The following is a 20,632-nucleotide window of genomic DNA, read 5'->3' on the forward strand; positions in this document are numbered from 1 at the left end:
GTTATGAATTTCCGCATGTTACTATTCAGTGAATGTCTCTATTGCTTTTTAGAGCCACCTAGACACCCACCTTCATTTATTAGTTAGGACATTTTACAAAAATATAATTTTGCAACCAAGTCAATTATTCATGAAATGATTCCAAGCTTTTCCTGAGTGCCGTTAGCCTGCTGAGCACTTCTTTTTTCACTTAGCATTTTTACCATAGACCTAGTAGTTATGAGAACATTTAAACCTAGTATTAACTATATTACCAGTTAAAACTCTAACAAAAGACACCTAGGAAAAAAACCATTAAAACAAATGATGTTACTGGATACCAGAAACCTTAAAACTCATTTTAGGAGCGTCATTATGTAGACAAATCTGATAAATTTTCTCCAAAAATCCAATTTAAAAAAATTCATCATACATTTGTTGAGTGTCAACTATGTACAGCATAGTACATACAAATGAATTATGTTAGGCTCTGCTTTGAATTCTTTTATGGTACAATGTGGATCAGGAAATTATTAAACATAAAAAATGATACAACACTAAAATCGATGACATTTATTGCTTTAGGCTAGACACTGTGCTCTTTTTTTGCCATTATCACCAAGAATCAACAACCTGGCCATGATTAAATACTGTTATTCTCATTTTAAAGATGAGGAAACTAAGTCTTATCCACTGATAAATAATAAGAGTTTGTTGACTTCTAAGCCAATGAGTTTTTCACTACATGACATTTCCTCTCAAATATATCTTATTGGCTACTATTACAGCTGTGATCAAAATATTAATTGACCCTGCCTGGGAGGAAACAGCATTTCATTAAGGTTTCAAGGAGTATCTATTTTGTAAGTTCCATGAGGACAAGGGGTTTGTGTCTATCTAATTCACTGCCCAAGCAGAGTAACTGTTTCAAAGCAGCCACTTAACAAGCAATTGATTAAACAGTGAACAGATGAATTTTAAACAGAAACTTAAATGACAAACAGGAATATGCTGGACAAAATGGAAAAGGCATCACAGGCTGAAGAAACAGCGTGAATGAAGGCAAGAAGACATAAAAGGAGACTTTTACCTAAGGAAGTTCAGGTAAAAAATATCACAGCAAGGCACTCTCAAGATGACAAAAGCTGAGGCAGAAAATATAAGTTTAGAACCAGATTTCAAAAAACCTTGTACAGTTAACTGAAGTAGCTACCTTAACATCAGTGTTAACAGAGACATCAAGCTTTCACAATAAAGGATCAATATGATCAGCCTTGTATGGGACATGGTAGCAATATAAAAGAGGCCTGGGTTAAGGCAGTGAGGATGGAGCCTAGAAATGAAGATTTGAGAGACATATTTAAAGTAGAATAGATAAGAATTTATGAGACAGTCAATATGGGAAGTGAGGAAAAAGGAAATAATTAGAATAAAATTGAGGGTTGTAACAAAGGGGAAGTGAAAGAATAAAGATGCTTTTTAACTAAAATTAATGCAGATTAAACAGCTGTGGTTGGGCAGAATAATCATGTCCTGGATGCCTAAAAATATCTAGGCAGGTACTTCTAATAGGTAAGTAATATAACTTTAAAACTTGAAAGAGTTAGAGACATAAAACTGGGAGATCGATCAGCCTTGGGAGTCAGTGGATTTAGACATTCATCTAACAAAAATTTACTGAGTTTATAATAAGCCAAGTATTGAGTTAGACCCAGAGAAGAGTATATTGAAAAGACAGGAGAAAGTTGGGGATGAAATCTGGGAAATGCCAATATTTAACAAATTACAGAAGAGGAAAGGATCAGTAAAAAGAAACAGAGAAGTAACAGTTCCTTACAGTCAATAAGATAATAGGAGTACCAAACTAGAATGGTGCCAGAAAAGACAAATGAGCAAAGACTATTCAAAGCAGCAAGTGGATACCACTATTTAATTCTGCTTAAATATGTTCACACAGATAAAGAATGAAGAGAAGCCTTTGTTTGTATTTTTGTTTTTAACAGCTCTATGATATATAACTTATATATCATAAATTTCACTTGTTTAACTTGTACGATGCAATGGTTTTTAGCATATTCACAGAGTTGTACGATTATTACCTTAATCTAATTTTAGAACATTTTTATCACCCCCAAAAGAAATTCCATACCCATTACCAGTCACTCTCCATTCTCCCTTCCTTTCCACCCCTGGCAATGATTAACCTACTTTCTTTCTCTACATATTTACCTATTCTGGACATTTTATATAAATAGAATCATATAGTATGCAGAATATGATGCTTCTGAGGTTCATCCATGTTGTGGCACATATTTCATTACTTTTTATTGCCAAATAACATTTCATTGTACATATGCGCCACATTTTGTTTATCCATTTATGAGTTGATAGACGTTTGAGTTGTTTCCATTTTAAGGGTATCTGGGGTTTTACGATTAGAAAACTGAAGTATTCACTTGGTTACCTATCTAAGATTCACTTCTCTACTCTTTCCTAACAACTGAAAGACAATTTCGTTTGGATATCTATCACTTTTTTATGTATCTGTGACCCAAGAAAAACTAACTCTAAGCCAAATATGATAATCCTATCATTCTTGCCAGTGCTTGGTTCAGGAATCCAGCTTTAAGAGAACCATTACATAAATTTTGCTTGGCAAACATTATTCACCAATACGCAATGGAAAACTTTTATTCAGTGGTTGGGATAAGAGTTTTCTCTTTTTCCTGATGATCTGGAACAATGAAACCTATAGACCCAGTTGCTTCAGCCATAACATCTATAAAGAAAGCCAGATGGGGAAAATAGTTTATACATCCAGGGACAAAAGTGAAAGAATTGCAGAAAAATGGGGCCAGAAATCTACTTCCAAACCTGTACATATCTGTACTTCTGAGAAACTTCTTCACGATTTAGTAAAGTTAAGAACATCACTTGATGCAAGGTTTTCTATAATATTACGTGCCTTTGAAAGCATCTAACAGATACATGGCTTACTGGTGGTGATGCTGTGAGGAGTCTGATTACAGCTGTTGGAAGGAAAAGCAGACAGTAACATGCTAATGTTTTGGTGGAAATGTTTAATAATGACTTCCTTTTCAAAAATTTGACTATGAAAGGAATTAGGGAGATAAAGTGATAGTTTAAAGATGGTAAAGAACAGACTTAAGTACGTTTGCAGATAGAAAAGATGAAGTCCAAAGAAACATAAGAGACTGAAGATGGCATTGGAAGGGTGGGGAGTTGGTGGGATCAGGGTTTTAAAAAGGCAGTAGAGGTATGATTCTGTGAAAAGATAACATGATGAACTTGGAAGTAAACAAGGTCACCTCTTTCTCTGTGACAAAATTAAAGGATACAAGGCTCTGTATTTTAATAAATGAATTTCAGCTGAAGAGAAGAAAAACCAGAAACCTGATTTTGCCCTGATTATTTGTTTTCCCTATTAAATAGCAGGTTTTTGACTAATAAATGGAATAGTGGGGTAAAATTTAGAAGAGTTGCTTTGGGGAATATGAAAGAAAGCTGACTAAGGAAAAGTTTAAGAATGACTAAATAGTTATAAAGGTCCAGCTGAGATTATAAACCATTCATCCAGTATTCAGTGTGGCATTAATCTACACAGCTGTGTCATTCCCCTCCACCCCTGCTCTGGCCATACTCAGTAACCTGGGAGCAGGAGTAAAAAGAGCTGACTAATCTAGTTGACTACATTCATTCAAGATTTAAGACTGATTTGGTTGGCAGACCAAATGAAGGAAGGTTAAGGAAAATGAGTAGGCTAATGAAAATGTCTGGGATGGGTAAGGGTCATAAACCCATGATCTTTCTGAATCTCAATAAAATAAACATAGGCTTTACTAGAAATTGATTCACTGGGAAACCAAATTTATTCCCCTATTGAAGCTACTTACAATGATGATAATTAATCAATAGAACTGGCTTTTGACACAGTGTAAATTTGGTTTCCCAATGAGTCAATCAATACAATCAATCAGTACATCTGTTTAATCAATATATCTAGTCCCCTTAGTTAGTCCTGTTATGGTTTTCAACTTGTACTAAAATACACTACAATGAAAGAATGGAGGCTTATACTATAAAGACTTTCTTCTTCTTGAAGCTATAGGAACACTGGCCAGGAGACTGGGATAAGGAGGAGAAGTTTGTGCTAAGTAATAATGGGGCTGTGCGATGTGTATGCAGAGAACCATCTGAACCATCAGGGAGACAGGATCTTACTGTTTTAAGAAGTATATTACATTATGCTACGGGAAAGACAATGGGAACTAAAATTTACCGATTGCTCATAATGTATCAGATACACTACACCAAGTATTTTACATGTGATCTCATTTAATTCTCAAAACAATCCTATAAATTAGGGATCTAACTCCTATTTAACAGGTGAAGAAGTCGAGTGATCTAGCTACGAAGAAACAGAGCTACACCTCCCATCTAGGACCTTCCATTATCAAAATCTTTCTACACAACTTTGGCTAAGATGTTCATATTAGGCTCATTAATATACTCATTATGACAGTTTATTGTATTGGTATGAGTTGAAACATCTCTTTTATTTATTTACTTATTTAATTAATTAATTTTTTGGAGACAGAGTCTTGCTGTCACCCTGGCTAGAGTGCAGTGGCATCATCATAGCTCACTATAACCTCAAACTCCTGAGCTCAAGTGATCCTCCTGTCTTAGCCTCCAGAGTAGCTGAGACTACAGGTGTGTGCCATCATGCCCAGCTTGCTTATTTATTTACTCACAAATGTATATATGTATGTAAAGACTGGGCCTCACTATGTTGTTCAGGCCAGTCTCAAACTCTTGGCCTCAAGCGATCCTCCCACCTTGGACTCCCAAAGTGCCAGGATTACAGGCATGAGCCACCATTCCCAGCAAAGATCTCTTTTATATTAAATGAGGCCAAAATTTTTTCATAAATTATATGAAAAACTATCAGCACATATTTCAATAAAGAACAATTACAAAATTAATAATTCTTCCAGCATTAGCATCACCCAAAATTAAAATAGCAAAGCTATTAGAGTAGGAGGAAGGGGTTACAAGGCTCTATTTCTTTTCAATGGATAAGTAAAACCAAGGTAAATACTAAGTACTGTGTAGTGCAGGTCAGCATTTGTTATTAAGTAGCCTGGAAGCTATTAAATATTAATATTCAATGAATATTTTTGTAACCCCATCACCCCCAAATTTGGAAGAACTACATGCTTTATATGCATATACATGAAGCAATCTCATAAGCAAGAACCATTGCTTTGGCAATTTGAATCTCTTTTTTAAGAATATTCATTTTTCTCAAACTTAGGCACTATACCACAATTTTTGTTGTTGTACTTAAAATAGTATAAATAAAGAGATAGTATTAATAAAGATAGTATAAAGAGACAGTATGAATAAAGAGAGAGAAAAAGCAAAGAAATATCACCTTCCCTAGTATGACATTTTTATATTTAAATAATTTTTAAAGGCTTACGTGGAGCAACAACACAGCATAATCCAACACTTCCTGCCTTTAATTCAAAACTTTAGGAAAATACTGAGAGCAAATAACTGATTGTAGCATGCATAAAAGAAAAAAATATATACTGTGCTTCGCAACCTAGATAAATTAAAGTGTTAGCAAAAAGTATGTGCTCCTTACCCACAAGGGAAAACAGGCTTATTATGTTACACTTGTAGGTTTTTAAGACAGTTGGAAGCCAGTTCTCTGAATAGTTGCTGTCATCTCCTAGAAACCTTCTAGTATTTTCAATTTTGAAGCAATTATTCACATTCTGAAGTGACTTATTTTCCTCTTTTCCTTTGCTATATTTCGTTTTTTCTGGTTCTCAATGACCAATTCTGCTTTGGCTTAATTATATTCATTTACAAATATTTTCTGAGTATCTGCTACTATTTGGAAAGCATTGGTCGAAGTACTATGAGAAATACTCATATGAGGAAAATAGTCTCTAATTCTCAAGGCACTTAAAATCTAATAAATGGGATAAAATAAGCAAGCAAAAAATTATATATGGCATAAAATCCATGCCATAAGAAAAATAAAAAATAAAAACCCAGATGTATGAAAATTCAACGAAAGGAGTGATCATACCTGTTTTAAAGGGATCAGGAGAGGCTTTAAGAAGCAAGAGATTTTTGAGAAAGATCGTTGAAAAGGGATCAATTTCAAATTGATAAAGAAGAAGATGGCATTGTAGGCTTTTTGGATAGAATAAGTATAGAGGCCAGAAAATTGATTCTATAAGTCCAGTTTATAGACTTCTACAGTCTTTTTTCAGTTGGTCCAGTAGAAAATGAGATATGAAAGATAAGTTCGGGCCATACCATAAAAGACCAGCGATGAGAAACTAATAAGGTTACATATTACTCATTCATTTGTTTATTCATTTAATCAACAAATACTTATTGAGCACCAACAACACACAAAGACCTGTGTCAGGCACTAGACATTCAGAGTCACTGGTGATAAAGAGTTATTATTCTCAAGGAACTCACAAGCTAATAAGAGAAAAAGATATATAAAGAGACAATTATAATGCATGCAAAAGGTGCCTGAGAACACAGTGGAAGAACATGATCCAAAGGCTTCTTAGAAGATAATAACCCATAAATTGAGTCAAAGCACTGATAGATGTTAACTAGGAGAATAAGAAAAGGAAAAGCATTCTTTCTGAGGGAATAGTATTAGCAAAGCCAAACAAGTAAGAAACAATTGGGTATAAGCTAAAATTAGGTGTTTCCTGAATTTCTGGAGAATACAAAGCAAGAAGTGGCCAAATAAGAGGCTACAGAAATAAGCAGGAGACATATCATGAAGAATTGTCTTGAGGAGTCTGGCTCCTGATAAAAATCTATGTGTGATTTTTTTTCAGGCTTTACCATAGGCAATTGTAAAGGTTTTGCAGACTTCATGTAGGAAAGCTGCCCTCCCCACACCAGACTGGATATTCAGCACATACTTTGCAGTCTCTGGAAGGAGTTGCAGTTAAGGTCTCAGGCCCCTCTAGCCAGTCATGCTCTTTGCATATTTACATTCCTAGCACTGATGACTTCATTCCTTCCTCTTTATCTGAAGCCTTGGGCTGAGATCCTCTTCAGGCATCTCTGCCTAGGTCTCCTTACCAGGAGTGGAGGAGGAAAGCCTGAAAACACTTTTCTCCACTCTGATTCAGTCTATTCTAAGGCTGCCCCCAAGTCCTCCCTCCATCCTCGGGGTCCATAAAACTACCAGAGCCTTTAGTTTCAGGCTCCCTCAACAATGAGATGACCTTTACATCTGTGCAGATCTACAATGACCCTTGATAAGTGCACCATCCCATGGTGGGGAATGGAACAGGGGGAGTCTGCCCTTCCTTCGCTTTCAGACTGTTGCTTATACCATCACAATGAATGATTAAATGCTTACTCTTTCATTTTTGGCTTGTTGTTTTAATTGGCTACTCCTACACCTGACAATTCAACTCTCTCTTCCAGCTAAGGCTGAGCTCCTAACATTGTCCATGTCGTGGTAAGTAGCCTGGGTTTTATCTTATAGCAATGGGGAGCTATAGAAGAGTTTTAAGCAGGTATTGTGCCTGCAGAAAAATATAAAAATTAGATGACAGGGAAGATATATATGAAATGAGGACACAGGAAGGTTATTGGAATAATTTGAGCAAGATGTAATGAGGGCCTTCAATTCTAATTTTTAAATTTCTATTATTCTGATTTATCCCTATTAATATATTATTGAAATTTGCCTACGATTCTCTGTGATACAAAGTGGGCAATAAATATAAATGAATCACGGCATGAAAGAAAAGCTTGAGGATACAAGGCAGTGTTTTCACAATAAAACAGAGTGCAAAGCTTGTGATGTATAAAGTTAATTAAAAGTTACATGGAACAAAATAGGCCTAGAACAGAAGTAGAAAGATCAAAGTCCTTTAAGCTAAGAGTAGAGATGAGAAAATAACACAGCAAATGTCCAGTAGATGCTGTATTATCTCAGCCCAGAAATGACATACATATTCCAAACTCACATTCCACTGGTCTTAGCGCGTCACATAACCCCACAGGAGAAATGTGATCCCTGGCTGGGTAGCCATTTCCCAGCAACAACTCTACACTATGAAAGAAGACATGAAATTATAGTAATCAGCTGGCTATATCTGCCACAGATGACAGTAAGTACCATAGAGAAAAATAAAACAGAAAAAAAGAATAGAAAATACCAGAGAGGAAGTAAGGGACATGTTGATATATAAGATGAATAGAAAAGGATTCTCTACAAAGGCAAATTTGAGCAAAGACACGAAGGCGGTGCAGATATCAGTTATACAGATATCCTCCAAAAAAGAATTTTAGGTAGGGAAAACAGTAATGTGAAGGCTCTGAGGTAAACGTACTTGGTGAAACAATGGCGCCAGAAGGAGGCTATTTTGGATGGAATAAAGAATTACAGAATAAATAAAGACCAGTTACCAAGAGGGTAAAATCACATTAAGACTTCATAGGGTTATGACAAAAATTTGACTTTTATTTTCTGTGGGATGAGACATTAGAAGATTTTAAGCTTATAAGTAACATGATTTGACTTATGTTTTAATGTGATCACTCTGGCTCTTGTAATAGCATGGCTATGGATTAGGAGGGTGAAGTTAGAAGCAGTTAAGTCCAGTTTCTAGACTTTTGCAATAATCCAGGAGACAGAAGAAAATGTCTGGGAACAAGTGGCAGCAGTGGAAGTGGTAAAAAGTCATTGAATTCTGGATCTATTTTGAAGGGTGACTCATAAGGACATGCTAGCAGATCATATATGGGGTGTGAGAGGAAAGGAGGCAATGATATTACAAAGATTTTGAACTGAGAAAATAGAAAAGTAGAACTGACACAGGGATGGAAGAGAATGTGAGCAGAATAGGTTTTGATAAAGAAGGTCTGCAATTTCATTTTAAACATGTTTTATTTGAGGTTCCTATTAGAAATCTGTGGCAGAAGAAGGTGAACTATGCACCAAACCCCTTTTCCTCTTCTTCCTAGTCATAATACAACTAGACCAGATTTCTCAATCTCTTTTGCAATTAAATGTGGTGCTATGACTGAGCTCTCTAAACAGTGACATGTAAGCATAAGTAACTGAGCCATGCTCCCAAACTGGCCAATAAAACATTTCTACATACAATGATCATGCTCTTTGCCCATCTTTGCCATCCTGGACTATCCTGATGCAGGTGAATGTGGCAATATTAGAAGTCAAGAACTAAAGATAGTGGAGACATAAGATGGAGGAAATCACCTATCAGAAACATGTTTTATAATTTACATGAAAAATAAAGTTCTATTTTGATCAGCAACTGACTGAGATTTTGGAATCTATCCATTAAAATAGGCTGTACTGCCCAAACCAATATAGATATCTAAGTAGAGATACTGAGTAGACAATTTAATACATGAGTGTAGAGGTCAAAGAATGCATAATTTGGGAAAGATCGATGGATCGTATTTATGTAACGTAAGTGTGGACTGGCCCAGAACTTCAAGGAAGCGAGTAGAGCCAGAAGAAAATATAAAAAGAGAAGTCCAAAAAGCAAGTCTTGAGTCTCCCCAATAATAAAGAGGTTGAAAAGATGAGAGGCCAGTGGTAAGAGGAAAACAAAAAGAATACAGTATCCCAGAAACCAAATGAAAATGTGTTTCAAAAAGGCAGCAGTAATCAGCCAAATCAAAAAGTACCAGTAAGTCAAATAAGACAAAAGTTGAGCATTGTCTGTTAGATTTAGCAATATTGATGTCATTTGTGACTCTGAAAAGAACAGTTTCTATAGAATGGTGGGGCAAAAGCCTGAGTGAAGTGAGTTCAAGAAAGAATGAGAGGAGAAATTCAGCAAGTAGAAACAAATCTTTCAAAGTTATTCGGGTGTAGTAAAGATCCCATTTATATTCTATACTGGATAGAATACATTATAAATATTTAGGGGAAAAACATGAATGCAAATAGTTCTATCAAATGACTACATAAATGGCATAAGACTTCATAACATAGTCTAGGAGATCATGACACATCAGAAGAATACCCTGGATATAGACAAATATTATCTGAAAAGATGAAAAGTCAAAATCACAAAGGCTGTAGACTTCTGAAGATCCATTCATGTTCAGTTCATTAATCTTCAGAGGCAAGGAATTTAGTGCATCTTGTTAGCAACCTTGTCAACTAGGGCTTATAGTTGAAATATTGACACTAAAGTATCAATATTCAACTTTGTTTTTGTTTTGAGACAGTCTCACTGTATCTCCTTGGCTAGAAAGCAGTGGCATTATCATAGCTCACTGCAACCTCAAACTCCTGGGCTCTAGCAATCCTCCGGGCTCAGCCTCGTGAGTACCTGGGACTACAAGCATGCGACACCACACCCAGCTAATTTTTCTATTTTTTGTAGAGACAGGGTCTTGTTCTTGCTCAGGCTGGTCTTGAACTCCTGAGCTCGAGCGGTCCTCCTGCCTCAGCCTCCCAGAGTGCTAGGATTATAGTATGAGCTACCACGCCCAGTCATCAATATTAGACATTGAATAGGAAAAGAACAATTAAGAGAAAATGGTTCCTGAAACAAATTCATTGATGGGAGCTGAAATAGCTCTAAGAAGCAGCATTACTATCTATATTAATTTCAATAACTAAAATATGGACTATTTCAAAGACAACTCCACAAAGACTCAAATATGTTATTAACACTTAATCCTATACGATAACAACATTAATACAGATTGAGAAGAAAGGCTATAAATGGAAGAAAAGTGGAATTCTGGACATTTCAAATCAATAACAAACAGTTCTATCAATTCAGACAACTTAATGTCTATGTCAGAGTTTTCATACATTCTACCATAGAAGCAATACAGGCTACACATCTGTTTTGTTCTATAAGTTCTTTGCTATAGCTGTTAAACATTTTTTTTTAAACCTTGTCTCTTAATCATATAAGAATGCTAACACAGTAAAATGCTCTGATAGAAGATGCGAATAGTTTCTAGTCTTGCCTTTATACCCATATAGTCAGCTTCTGCAAATTACTGTAATTAAAAGTTTGCTTTTCATCATTCTGCTTCATTCATTTAGTGATATGTGCTGGGCAAGGGATATAGCACAAAAAAAAAAAAAAAAAAGGCAAACAAAGACCCTATTCTCATATCACTTACATTGCTGTCTACCTGAATGACTATCTATCCCAAAAAAGATCTTGCCACAGGAAAAAGTTATCCTTTAGTAAATGTGGATTATATAAGCTAAGAAAAATAAAAATGAACTGTAGAAATGCAAAAATCTTCCAAAGGGTTCCTGAGATTCCCTCAACCTTGTTTTCACTAGGAAACAGGAAAATTAAGCACTTTCAGTTGTAGTGCTTTCCTTCCAACTCCTAATCTTCAAAAAATGGCAATATTTTTTTTAAAAAAGTTAAAAGCTATAAACACTTAAGTTTAAAAATAATTTACATAAAAGAAATTAGTTGCATGCTCTCAGTACAGACCAATCTTTTCAGTCCTAATCTCTTCAAATAGCAATAAACTATTTATGTCCTATTCAGCTTATTAGTTTTATTGCAAATATGACAAGTAGGTTTCCTCATCTGCTATAGCATTTTCTTTCGTCATAGAAGTGTTAAAAATATGGGTTATTTCAATTATGTAGTAAATTCACAGCAAACATGATATATATCCTAAGCTGCCAGCAATTTAAATCAAAAGACAATTAAATATGTACTTAAAATCTACTAACAGAAATAAAATAATCATATTAGAGAGATACAAACACCAAGAATAACCCCTACATTTTATCTCTTTGAAAAATAAATGCAGCCATGTCTGAAAAAATGCATTAAATTTTAAAAGAAAAGGCATTATTTCTAAGTTTTATAAGGTTATTATCAATCCAAGTTGAAAAAGAAACAAAAAATCACAGAGAGGTACATGATGTTTAAATACCTTATGGTTTCATTTTACACTTCTCATATCAGGATGAAGTCTTAAAAGTAATTCAAAAGGAAAATGAAAGTATTTTACTCAGAAGATAGAGTCCATATGTTCTTCAATCTGGAAACCCATTGGGAAAAAGACTTGAGTTTTTAAAAACTGAATTTTGACAATTGGAAGCTGATGTGGCTTTTTTTTTCTTTCATGAAGATTTGAATCATTCTCAGGGGGAATGAAATAGACTTTTATCAAGTATAGCAAAGCTTAACACCTGTTTAACTCCAAATTACTTAGAAAACATTTAGTGAGTCTTCAGAATCTTACAATGAGGATTTGTTATAAACATAGATTCCTAAGTGTAAGATATTTTTATAAATTTAACACAAGAAGGTATATCTACATATTTGGTTCTGCTTTTATTTTATATTCTGTGGTTTTCAACCCTCTAATCAGTCTATTTGTTGTTACTATACAGATTCATATAAAATTTTATTATTTCTATTGTTAAAGTTTATAAAAGTAGGCTCATAATTACCTATTTCTACATTTTTAATACAATTAGGCTGTAAGATTGAGGGCAGGTTCTATTTCTTCCCCCCTCTGTAGGAATCCCAAGTTTCTCGCATAATGACTAGCATCTAGTAAGCATTTAATAAAGTCCAACAAAATGATAAATATGTGCTTTATTCTAATCATTCTTTTGTAGATCTCAAATGAAGTTGACATACTCAAAGTTAAATGATTTTGTTCTCAAAATCAAGGTAGAAAAATGGACTGAAGTTCTTAAAGAAGACTCAATTTTACACAATATAGCACAAACTGGATAACTTGTGCTGTACTGCTAATGTGCACAATTTCTAAATGAATGTAATTTAACTAAAACAAATGTAGACATTATGTAAAAGACAATTTGGTAAACTATACTGACATATATTTAAGTGGCTAGATCAAAAACAAACATTTAGGTTTTCATTAATGTCTCAAAAAGTTACATCGGAGTTGAAGGTAACAAAAATTATATTTTTAAAAACACATATTTGTTTTCCATTTTTTTTTAGAGGAAATTACTTTTATTTTGATGTCAGATAAAAGCTCTCAACACCAACCTCTAATGATTTGGCTTCTTCCCCTCCAACTTCTTTCCCTACTTCGTGGAAAAATACAATAAAATAAAGGATAAAGAAAACAAAAGAGCAACTTAAAAAAAATCGTATGAAAACGGAAATTACTGCCATAAGTGGTCTCCAAACATCTGCTTTGAAAGATGTTACTTTACAGTGATTCAAATTCTCTTTTTTACCTGATCTCCTCTAGTATTAAAAACTATTTTTTCAAACCTTTCCAAGTTCTATTCTAAAACACTGTGGGCTTCCTAAGTACTTCTTTCTTTATTCCTCAATAGATTTTTATATAATGTTGTGTTTACATATATATATTTTACAAATCTTGATTATATCACTATGTAATAGTATGGTTAAAGCAAGATCATATGTGAAAAACAGGACCAGATGGAGAGAAACAATATCTAGATTCTAGTTCTGGCTTCATAATTAATTACCTGTTGGATCCTGAGCAAACCCATTTAACCTATTTGGGCCTTAGTCTCTTCAATAAGATAAATGAGCTGAATGTAATAATCTCTAACTTCCTAACACTTTCAAAATGCTATGATTTTGATATATTACTTTAAAAAAATATATTTCACCCCTAGTTTTATTCCATACACCTGTCTATCCGTATGTTTAAAATCTTATTACTTCCAGTTCTTCAGAAATCTCAAAGCATACTCTTTAAGGAAGTACACGGAACTAATTTTTACTTTCTTATTATATATTTCTCTTGGGAGTAAGGAGGACAGAATGCAATAAAATACATCTATATGTACAATTATGCTATGTCTTAGCGATTACTGAGGGAAATACGGCACCCTTTAGATCAATGCAAAGGAGGTCTAGCACATATAAACTCCTCTAGATGTAAACCAAGAACACTTGAGTCGATTCTTTCTCCTTGCCACCCAAGACTGTAGGGCACACTGTGGATGAACAATTAAGGGAAAATTAAACTTCTGTAAGCATACAGGAAAGCAGGTAGTAGGCATGTTTATTTTTCTTCAACCTATTGAATGCCATGGGCAAGAAGGGCATTGAAGTTGTGGGGGATGAAAGGTAAGTTTAAAAAACTCAATGCCTGGTTTTATAATGTAGTATCATCTGCTTTGAATACTTAAGCTAAAAATATGGGCTTGAAATGGCATACTTAGCACATGAAAGTAAATATTATAATTGACAGAAGAGAAATTATGAAGAATTCCTAAAAAACAGAAAGCTGGTAGAATCTAATTGACAGGTAAAATTCCGAACGTATGCACAAGAGTACTCTACTGGGGGAAACTGGAGGAGGTTCAGTCTAAAGGCAACAAACGTCAAAGGTTAGTAGACACAATGGTTACCTAAGACAATCTGTAGGCTGATTTCCTCTCTCCCATCCCCTTACTTCTGCTGGGCAGCAGGCAGAATTGCCTACTTTGGGTAAATGGGATAGGGACTTTTGGGTTAGAAGCGCAGATTCCTAGCTAGCTACTGATGTACAGAAAGAATAGGAAGCAACTGCAGGTAGAAGACCATTACTGACAAATCTTTCCTAACAATATGTTCTATGTTGCCCCTCCCCCCCAGGACATTTTGACAGTATTTAATGAAATTTTTATTGCACATAATACCTCTTGACTTAGCTATTTCACTTCTAGGTATGTATCCTACAAAAATGCTCACACATATTCACAAAGATGAATCTGACAGGTCTGCAGCTCTATAATAAAGAAATATTAGAAGCAAGCTAAATGTCCACCAGCAGAAAAAGCTTAAATAAACCACAGGACTTTCATACTATGAAATGTTACTTACCTGTTAAAGAGAATGAGGTAGATACATGTGAAATGGAATTGAATATAAGTGAAAAGGTAAGTAGCTAAGTAATACACTATATACAGCATGACCTCCATTTATTTAAAAAGTTACATGTATTTATAAATGCAGAGGAAGAAACCAGAAGACTATATGTTAACCTGTTTACCTCTCACCACTGGGGGTCTTTCTGAATAGGAATAGGTAGTAAAGGGGATTTTCACATAATAATTGAGTATTTTACAATGAGAACGTGTTTCTAAATACCCTACATAACTGAAAAGAAAACAAATCTTGCCAATTGGAACTTGACCTGAGAAAATGTCTCCCACCTAGATAAGAAAATTTTATAAAATTTAGATAATATCAAAAAAATTTAAGAACTATCCACAGCACTCTGTTAACTTCAATATAGATAACTGAACTACTCTCTACTGTAACACATACATATCAAAAAGTATAAAATATATGAATAGGTTATATTATTGTTTTCACTTTGTAAACATATTCAAGTAAAATGTTTTAAAAATCTATAACTTTAAAAAATTTAAATGTCATTCATGCAAATACTTATTTTATGACAACTATGTACAACTCTACATTCTCATTATGGTTTCCTGGTAAAAGTCAACAAACATACATGTTTATAAGCCCAGGCTTTGCTCAAACAATTCAAATACAGAATATGAAAATGCAATCATTCACATGCCTTCCCTCTCTATAACAATGCTAACTCTGTCTCCCTAGGAAGAAAAAGCCTGAGATAAAAACTTTACTACAAGCCTGAAAAATATTTTTGTCTTTAATTCACAAAAAGTCAGCACTAGCATTGGTGAGTACTCATACCTCATACTTGTCTGGGTTTTTCCTTTTCAAGAAAGCTATCAAAAAGGTGCCTCTCAATCAACAATGATAAGGATATTATATGAGTTCATCATTAATGAGAATCCTATTTATATTTCTATTGCAAATACTAATCATTATTTATATTAAATTACCTATGTATTCAAAATTATTGTGACAATACTAAATCGGGTTTAATGAGGTAAAATAAAAATATAGGTTTTCTCATACAAAATGTGCTAAATACTGACAAATTTTGATAAGGCTCTATAAGTATGTTGCATTAACAATCATACAGTAAATCTTTATATACACTACAGAATCATATCTTTCTTATTTAGGCTTGACCACTTACTAGTTAAATAATCTTGAGAAAGCTACTTTGTTTCTCTAAGCCTTGGCATCTCATCTTTAAAATAGGAATAAAAATTACTCTTACTAAGCAAAATTGTAATAAAAACTAAATGAGATAATTCAGTTAAGTACTTAGCAGAGCATAGATAAAAAATTTTAAAATATTAGCTATCATTATTTTATATTATTATATATGTATTTGGATATTACCAAGCCTAAATGGTAATGATTAAATTACCATCGTTCAAGTACAAGGAAGGTGAGTGATTAACTATATCATGCATCTTATTAATTTTTGTTTACTTCAGAGTTCTCTGCTAATTCTTCCTAAATCCTATATGATTTGTGAGTAAAAAAACTGTGTAATACTCAACTTCATCACTTTTTTGGAAACTTGAGAATATGATTACAATAAAGTGATACACCAGTAACAATGAGGTCACTGGATCTTAAAGATACTATCATGTTATATATACTAAATAGATTAAATCACTTGATTTCTTTATATTTTCTAATTTCCAATGAAATTATTTTTTCCTGTTAGGTAATTTGTACTATTTAAAGCAATTATTACTTCTCTTTTATAAAGAAGAGGGCATAATAATCAATTTTATTAAAAACAACTCCAATTGAGAAAAATCTCCATACAATTCACTTGTTGTATCCCACTCTCTTAATATCCCTTATTACCAAATAAAGATCCACACAAAGACTATTATTCACTTTTCTTACCACTCCTAGAAGGCCATAATTGCTTCCCTCCTCTCAGTAAGTTCTGTTTTCTCCTATCAGAATCTTATTCTCTCCTTTGTCACCAGGTGAACAGGCACAATATATCAAATCTAAAGTTACCCATACTTTCATACAAAGAGAAGAAAAAATATACTATCATAATTCTGGCCAACAAGTTTGTAATACTGATTAGTAATAGAATCTTATGCTATTGTGTATACATGTTTATAAGCCACACATGTTAATACAACTGATGTTTATATAAATGTTAGTTCAACAAAACTAGATAAAGATAAGGAATTAAAGACATATCACATCCATAAAAAATAAGTATGTGAAGTAATCCAAACGTTACCTTGATTTAGCCATTTCACAACATATACATATTTCAAAACATCATGTTGTACATGATAAAACTTTGTCAATTAATTTTTTAAATGTGAACCATATTTTTTAATTATAAATTTTTAGATAATGAAGAAAGAAGACAAAACCTTAAACAGATTATCCTGAAGTGATTTTCAAAAAGAAACACTATTTCTTTTTAATTAGGTTGTTTGGCTTTTTATTACTTATTTCTAAGAGCTCTTTTTAATTAAGGAAAATACTAGAAAATGGGTTTCAGAAGATACAAATTGAAAAAAATGTATAAAGTTAATGCTGTAGAATAGTTACAAGGAGTAGGAAATGGTGGGCAGGAGTGCTGCATCAAATGCAGAATGTGTCAAAATTTCCAGAGGAGATTTTCAAACTATATGAGCTATTGTTCCCCAACAATCACCTCTTGAGACCTGCTAAAGGCAAAGTTACCAATAGGCGTATATCACACAAGTGACCACTGTGGAGGCAGTGCGGAGGCCTACTATTGCTTTAGACTACAAGTGACTGATAAAATAAAGCTGTACCTTCAAAGCATTTTCAGGAAGTAGGCAGAATTCCATTTTACTTCAAATGACCAAAACATAACATTTTTAGACACTGACATAAAATCTCCATTCTTGTGATGTAAAATTACGTGTAAAATGCTATATGCAGCTATGCTCAGCATCTTGATCTAACTTAAGAACCCACTCTACTGATGAGAAACTATCTTGGGCTTCACAGAAAGACGTATTATGATCTAACGAAGTGATTCCCAATCTTATATGAGCATTAGATTTACCTGGGAACTATTTAAAAGTACTCATGCCCAACCAATATCTCTTGGGGTGGGACCCTGATACCCACATATTTTTTTCAAAGCCTTTCATGTGATTCTAATGTACAGCCAGTATCAAAAAATATTGGATTAGCCAAAAGAACTTGTCTGAACACTATAAATTCATTTTTTATTTTCCTAAGCTAATCAGCAACTGTGAACCTTGAGTATGTATGTAACTAAACAAATCTTCTGTGTCTTAATTCTCTCAATTTATAGTACGAACTGAATTGGTCTACATAATGTCCAGGGATCCTTTTGGCTTTAAAGTTGTTTGATTAGACCATTCAAAATTGGTGCATATAAATGGGCATAAATATATACTTAAATAAAAGAAATAAGACCTGGTGTTCGATAGATCAGGAGGGTGACTACAGTTAACATTAATCTACTGTACATTTCAAAATAGCTAGAAGAGAGTAATTCAAATGTTCCTAGCATAAAGAAAAGATAAATGTTTAAGGTGATGGATATCCTAATTTACCCTGATTTGATCATATGAATAAATCAAATTATCACACGTACCCCAAAATTCTGTACATCTAACATGTATCAATAAATTTTTTTAAAACATTAGTGCATACATTTAACATCTAAACAATGCTTCAAATAAAACTTAAATAGCATACCATACCTACTAAGATTATGCAGTTAATGTTTTCGACATTTGCAAATCCCATGTGCAGAACTTTATTTACCAAAAATAATTTTAATAGTTTGTTCTCAAATAAGTAACTTAACAAGTTTTTACTATGTTTTCATGAATGACAAACTTACTTACTATGAAATCCTATCCTTCATTGAAAATTTTGAAGTTATCATTATACTCTAGGAATACATTTTCAGTATCAAACACCCTTAAGATTTATTCTTTGTTGTAACAAATACCAAAAAAAAAATAAAGAAAGTAAGAGACTAGAGTTGTTAGGTAAAGGGTTTTCATCTACACTAACAACTAATTTAAGAAAAAAATGACACTAGACTTTAGAAATTAAATATACATGTGAAGTCACCTTTACAAAATTAATATTTCATTGCCCCATGATAGAAAAGATTTAAATTGCTTCTGCTTGAACATTTAGAATGGCATGACCATTTAGAAAGGCAAGAAAACCTTAACTCAGAGTATCAAAATATTTAATTAAAGTTCATATAACTTGAGATTAATGTATTTACATTTGAGTTAAATAGAAAGACAATAAAATACTATGTTCTTTTTAAAAAATAATAATTTTATAAAAGATTAGTTTATTTCTTCTAAAACCATGAATATATTAAGATGGCAATTTTATATTAATTTAAAATACATAATCATCTTTCATTTATCAGAACATTATCAAAGAAAATGTTTGAATCACATAGCTTTATGAAAAGAAAATGTAAATTTAAGTTCATCTTCTCATATTAGCCTTAGAAAAACAAACCTCAAAAAAAAATTAAAGCATATTTTTCAAGCTAGATACAAATCATTTTGGGCTACTTAGCATTACCGATCCCGTTCCAATGGAACTGAAAATGAGAGTCTGTATACTGAAAATTAATCAATTGGTATATAAATAATAAAACTGTAATGTATTATTACATACATTGGTATATAAATAATATATATTTACAATGTATGTATTATTACATACATTGGTATATAAATAATAAAACTGTAATGTAATATTACAAGGTATTTTGACAAAAAATTCTAAATAAATGACATAACAAGCCTTAATTTCAATTTTTATAGCATAAATGTTAAATCGTTATTAATATAAACACAAGAGGAGTTAATCTTTAAAATATTTTCTATAGAACATCATTTGCATTTTGAATGATTTTTAAACATAACTTTAAAATGAAGGCCAAAATTAGCAATCTAAAATATTGTAAATAAAAGATAGTAAATTCCCAAAATTAAATAGAAAGTATATCCAGCCCTCACAAGACACATAAAATATTTACATAACAATATATAAGATATATTTCTTATTGCAGAAAATTATAAATGGTAGAACTGTTATTGATGTAAAATGCTATTTATCCAATTCCTCTTTTAATATATTACAGTTTAACATTCTCTTTTCATTTCTAAATCATAACAAGATCATTTAATAGATTTTAAAATAATAAATTTGTCTACAATGTCTTTTTTTGCCTTAATATTTGGTCAGAAAAGAGAATTTCAAAGAATAAGACATTCAGTTTAAAATATGTTTCCTCTTCTACCTTCAACCCTCTTTGAGTCAACCTTTCAAGGTCCAATATCAGCTGGAATGCAATAGGAAAGATTTTATAACACTATGCTAAATTTTTATTATTTCATTGAGAAAAATAATATTAATAAAAAGGATTAAGATCTATTTTCTTTCTCGCCATTTTAAGCTTTTATTTTTTTGCTTTCATCAATTCCAGTCTACCATAAATCAAAAGTATTCTTCTTTTAATCCCAACAGTAGACAAAATAATGCATTTTACACTTGAATATGTTCAAGGAAAAAAATTAACATTCTTTATCATTTCCCAACAGAGACAGTTAATACTCTAAGGCCACATTAATAGAATCTTTCTGCCATTGTAGAAAGTTTGATAGCATTCCTATTTCAATGTCTGAATTTTTCTCCTTTTTTTGACAAAGACAAATGATTGC

At 32.7% G+C, this 20,632-nt stretch overlaps 1 protein-coding gene across 1 annotated transcript in view; it reads right to left on the reverse strand.

Annotated features, from left to right (window-relative positions):
- LRBA (LPS responsive beige-like anchor protein) overlaps positions 1-20,632 on the reverse strand; it is a 613,453-nt gene that overhangs the window by 280,559 nt on the left and 312,262 nt on the right. The window lies entirely within an intron of this gene.

The sequence above is a fragment of the Lemur catta genome, chromosome 5, assembly GCF_020740605.2.
Source record: "Lemur catta isolate mLemCat1 chromosome 5, mLemCat1.pri, whole genome shotgun sequence".
In the NCBI taxonomy this organism is placed as follows: domain Eukaryota; kingdom Metazoa; phylum Chordata; class Mammalia; order Primates; family Lemuridae; genus Lemur; species Lemur catta.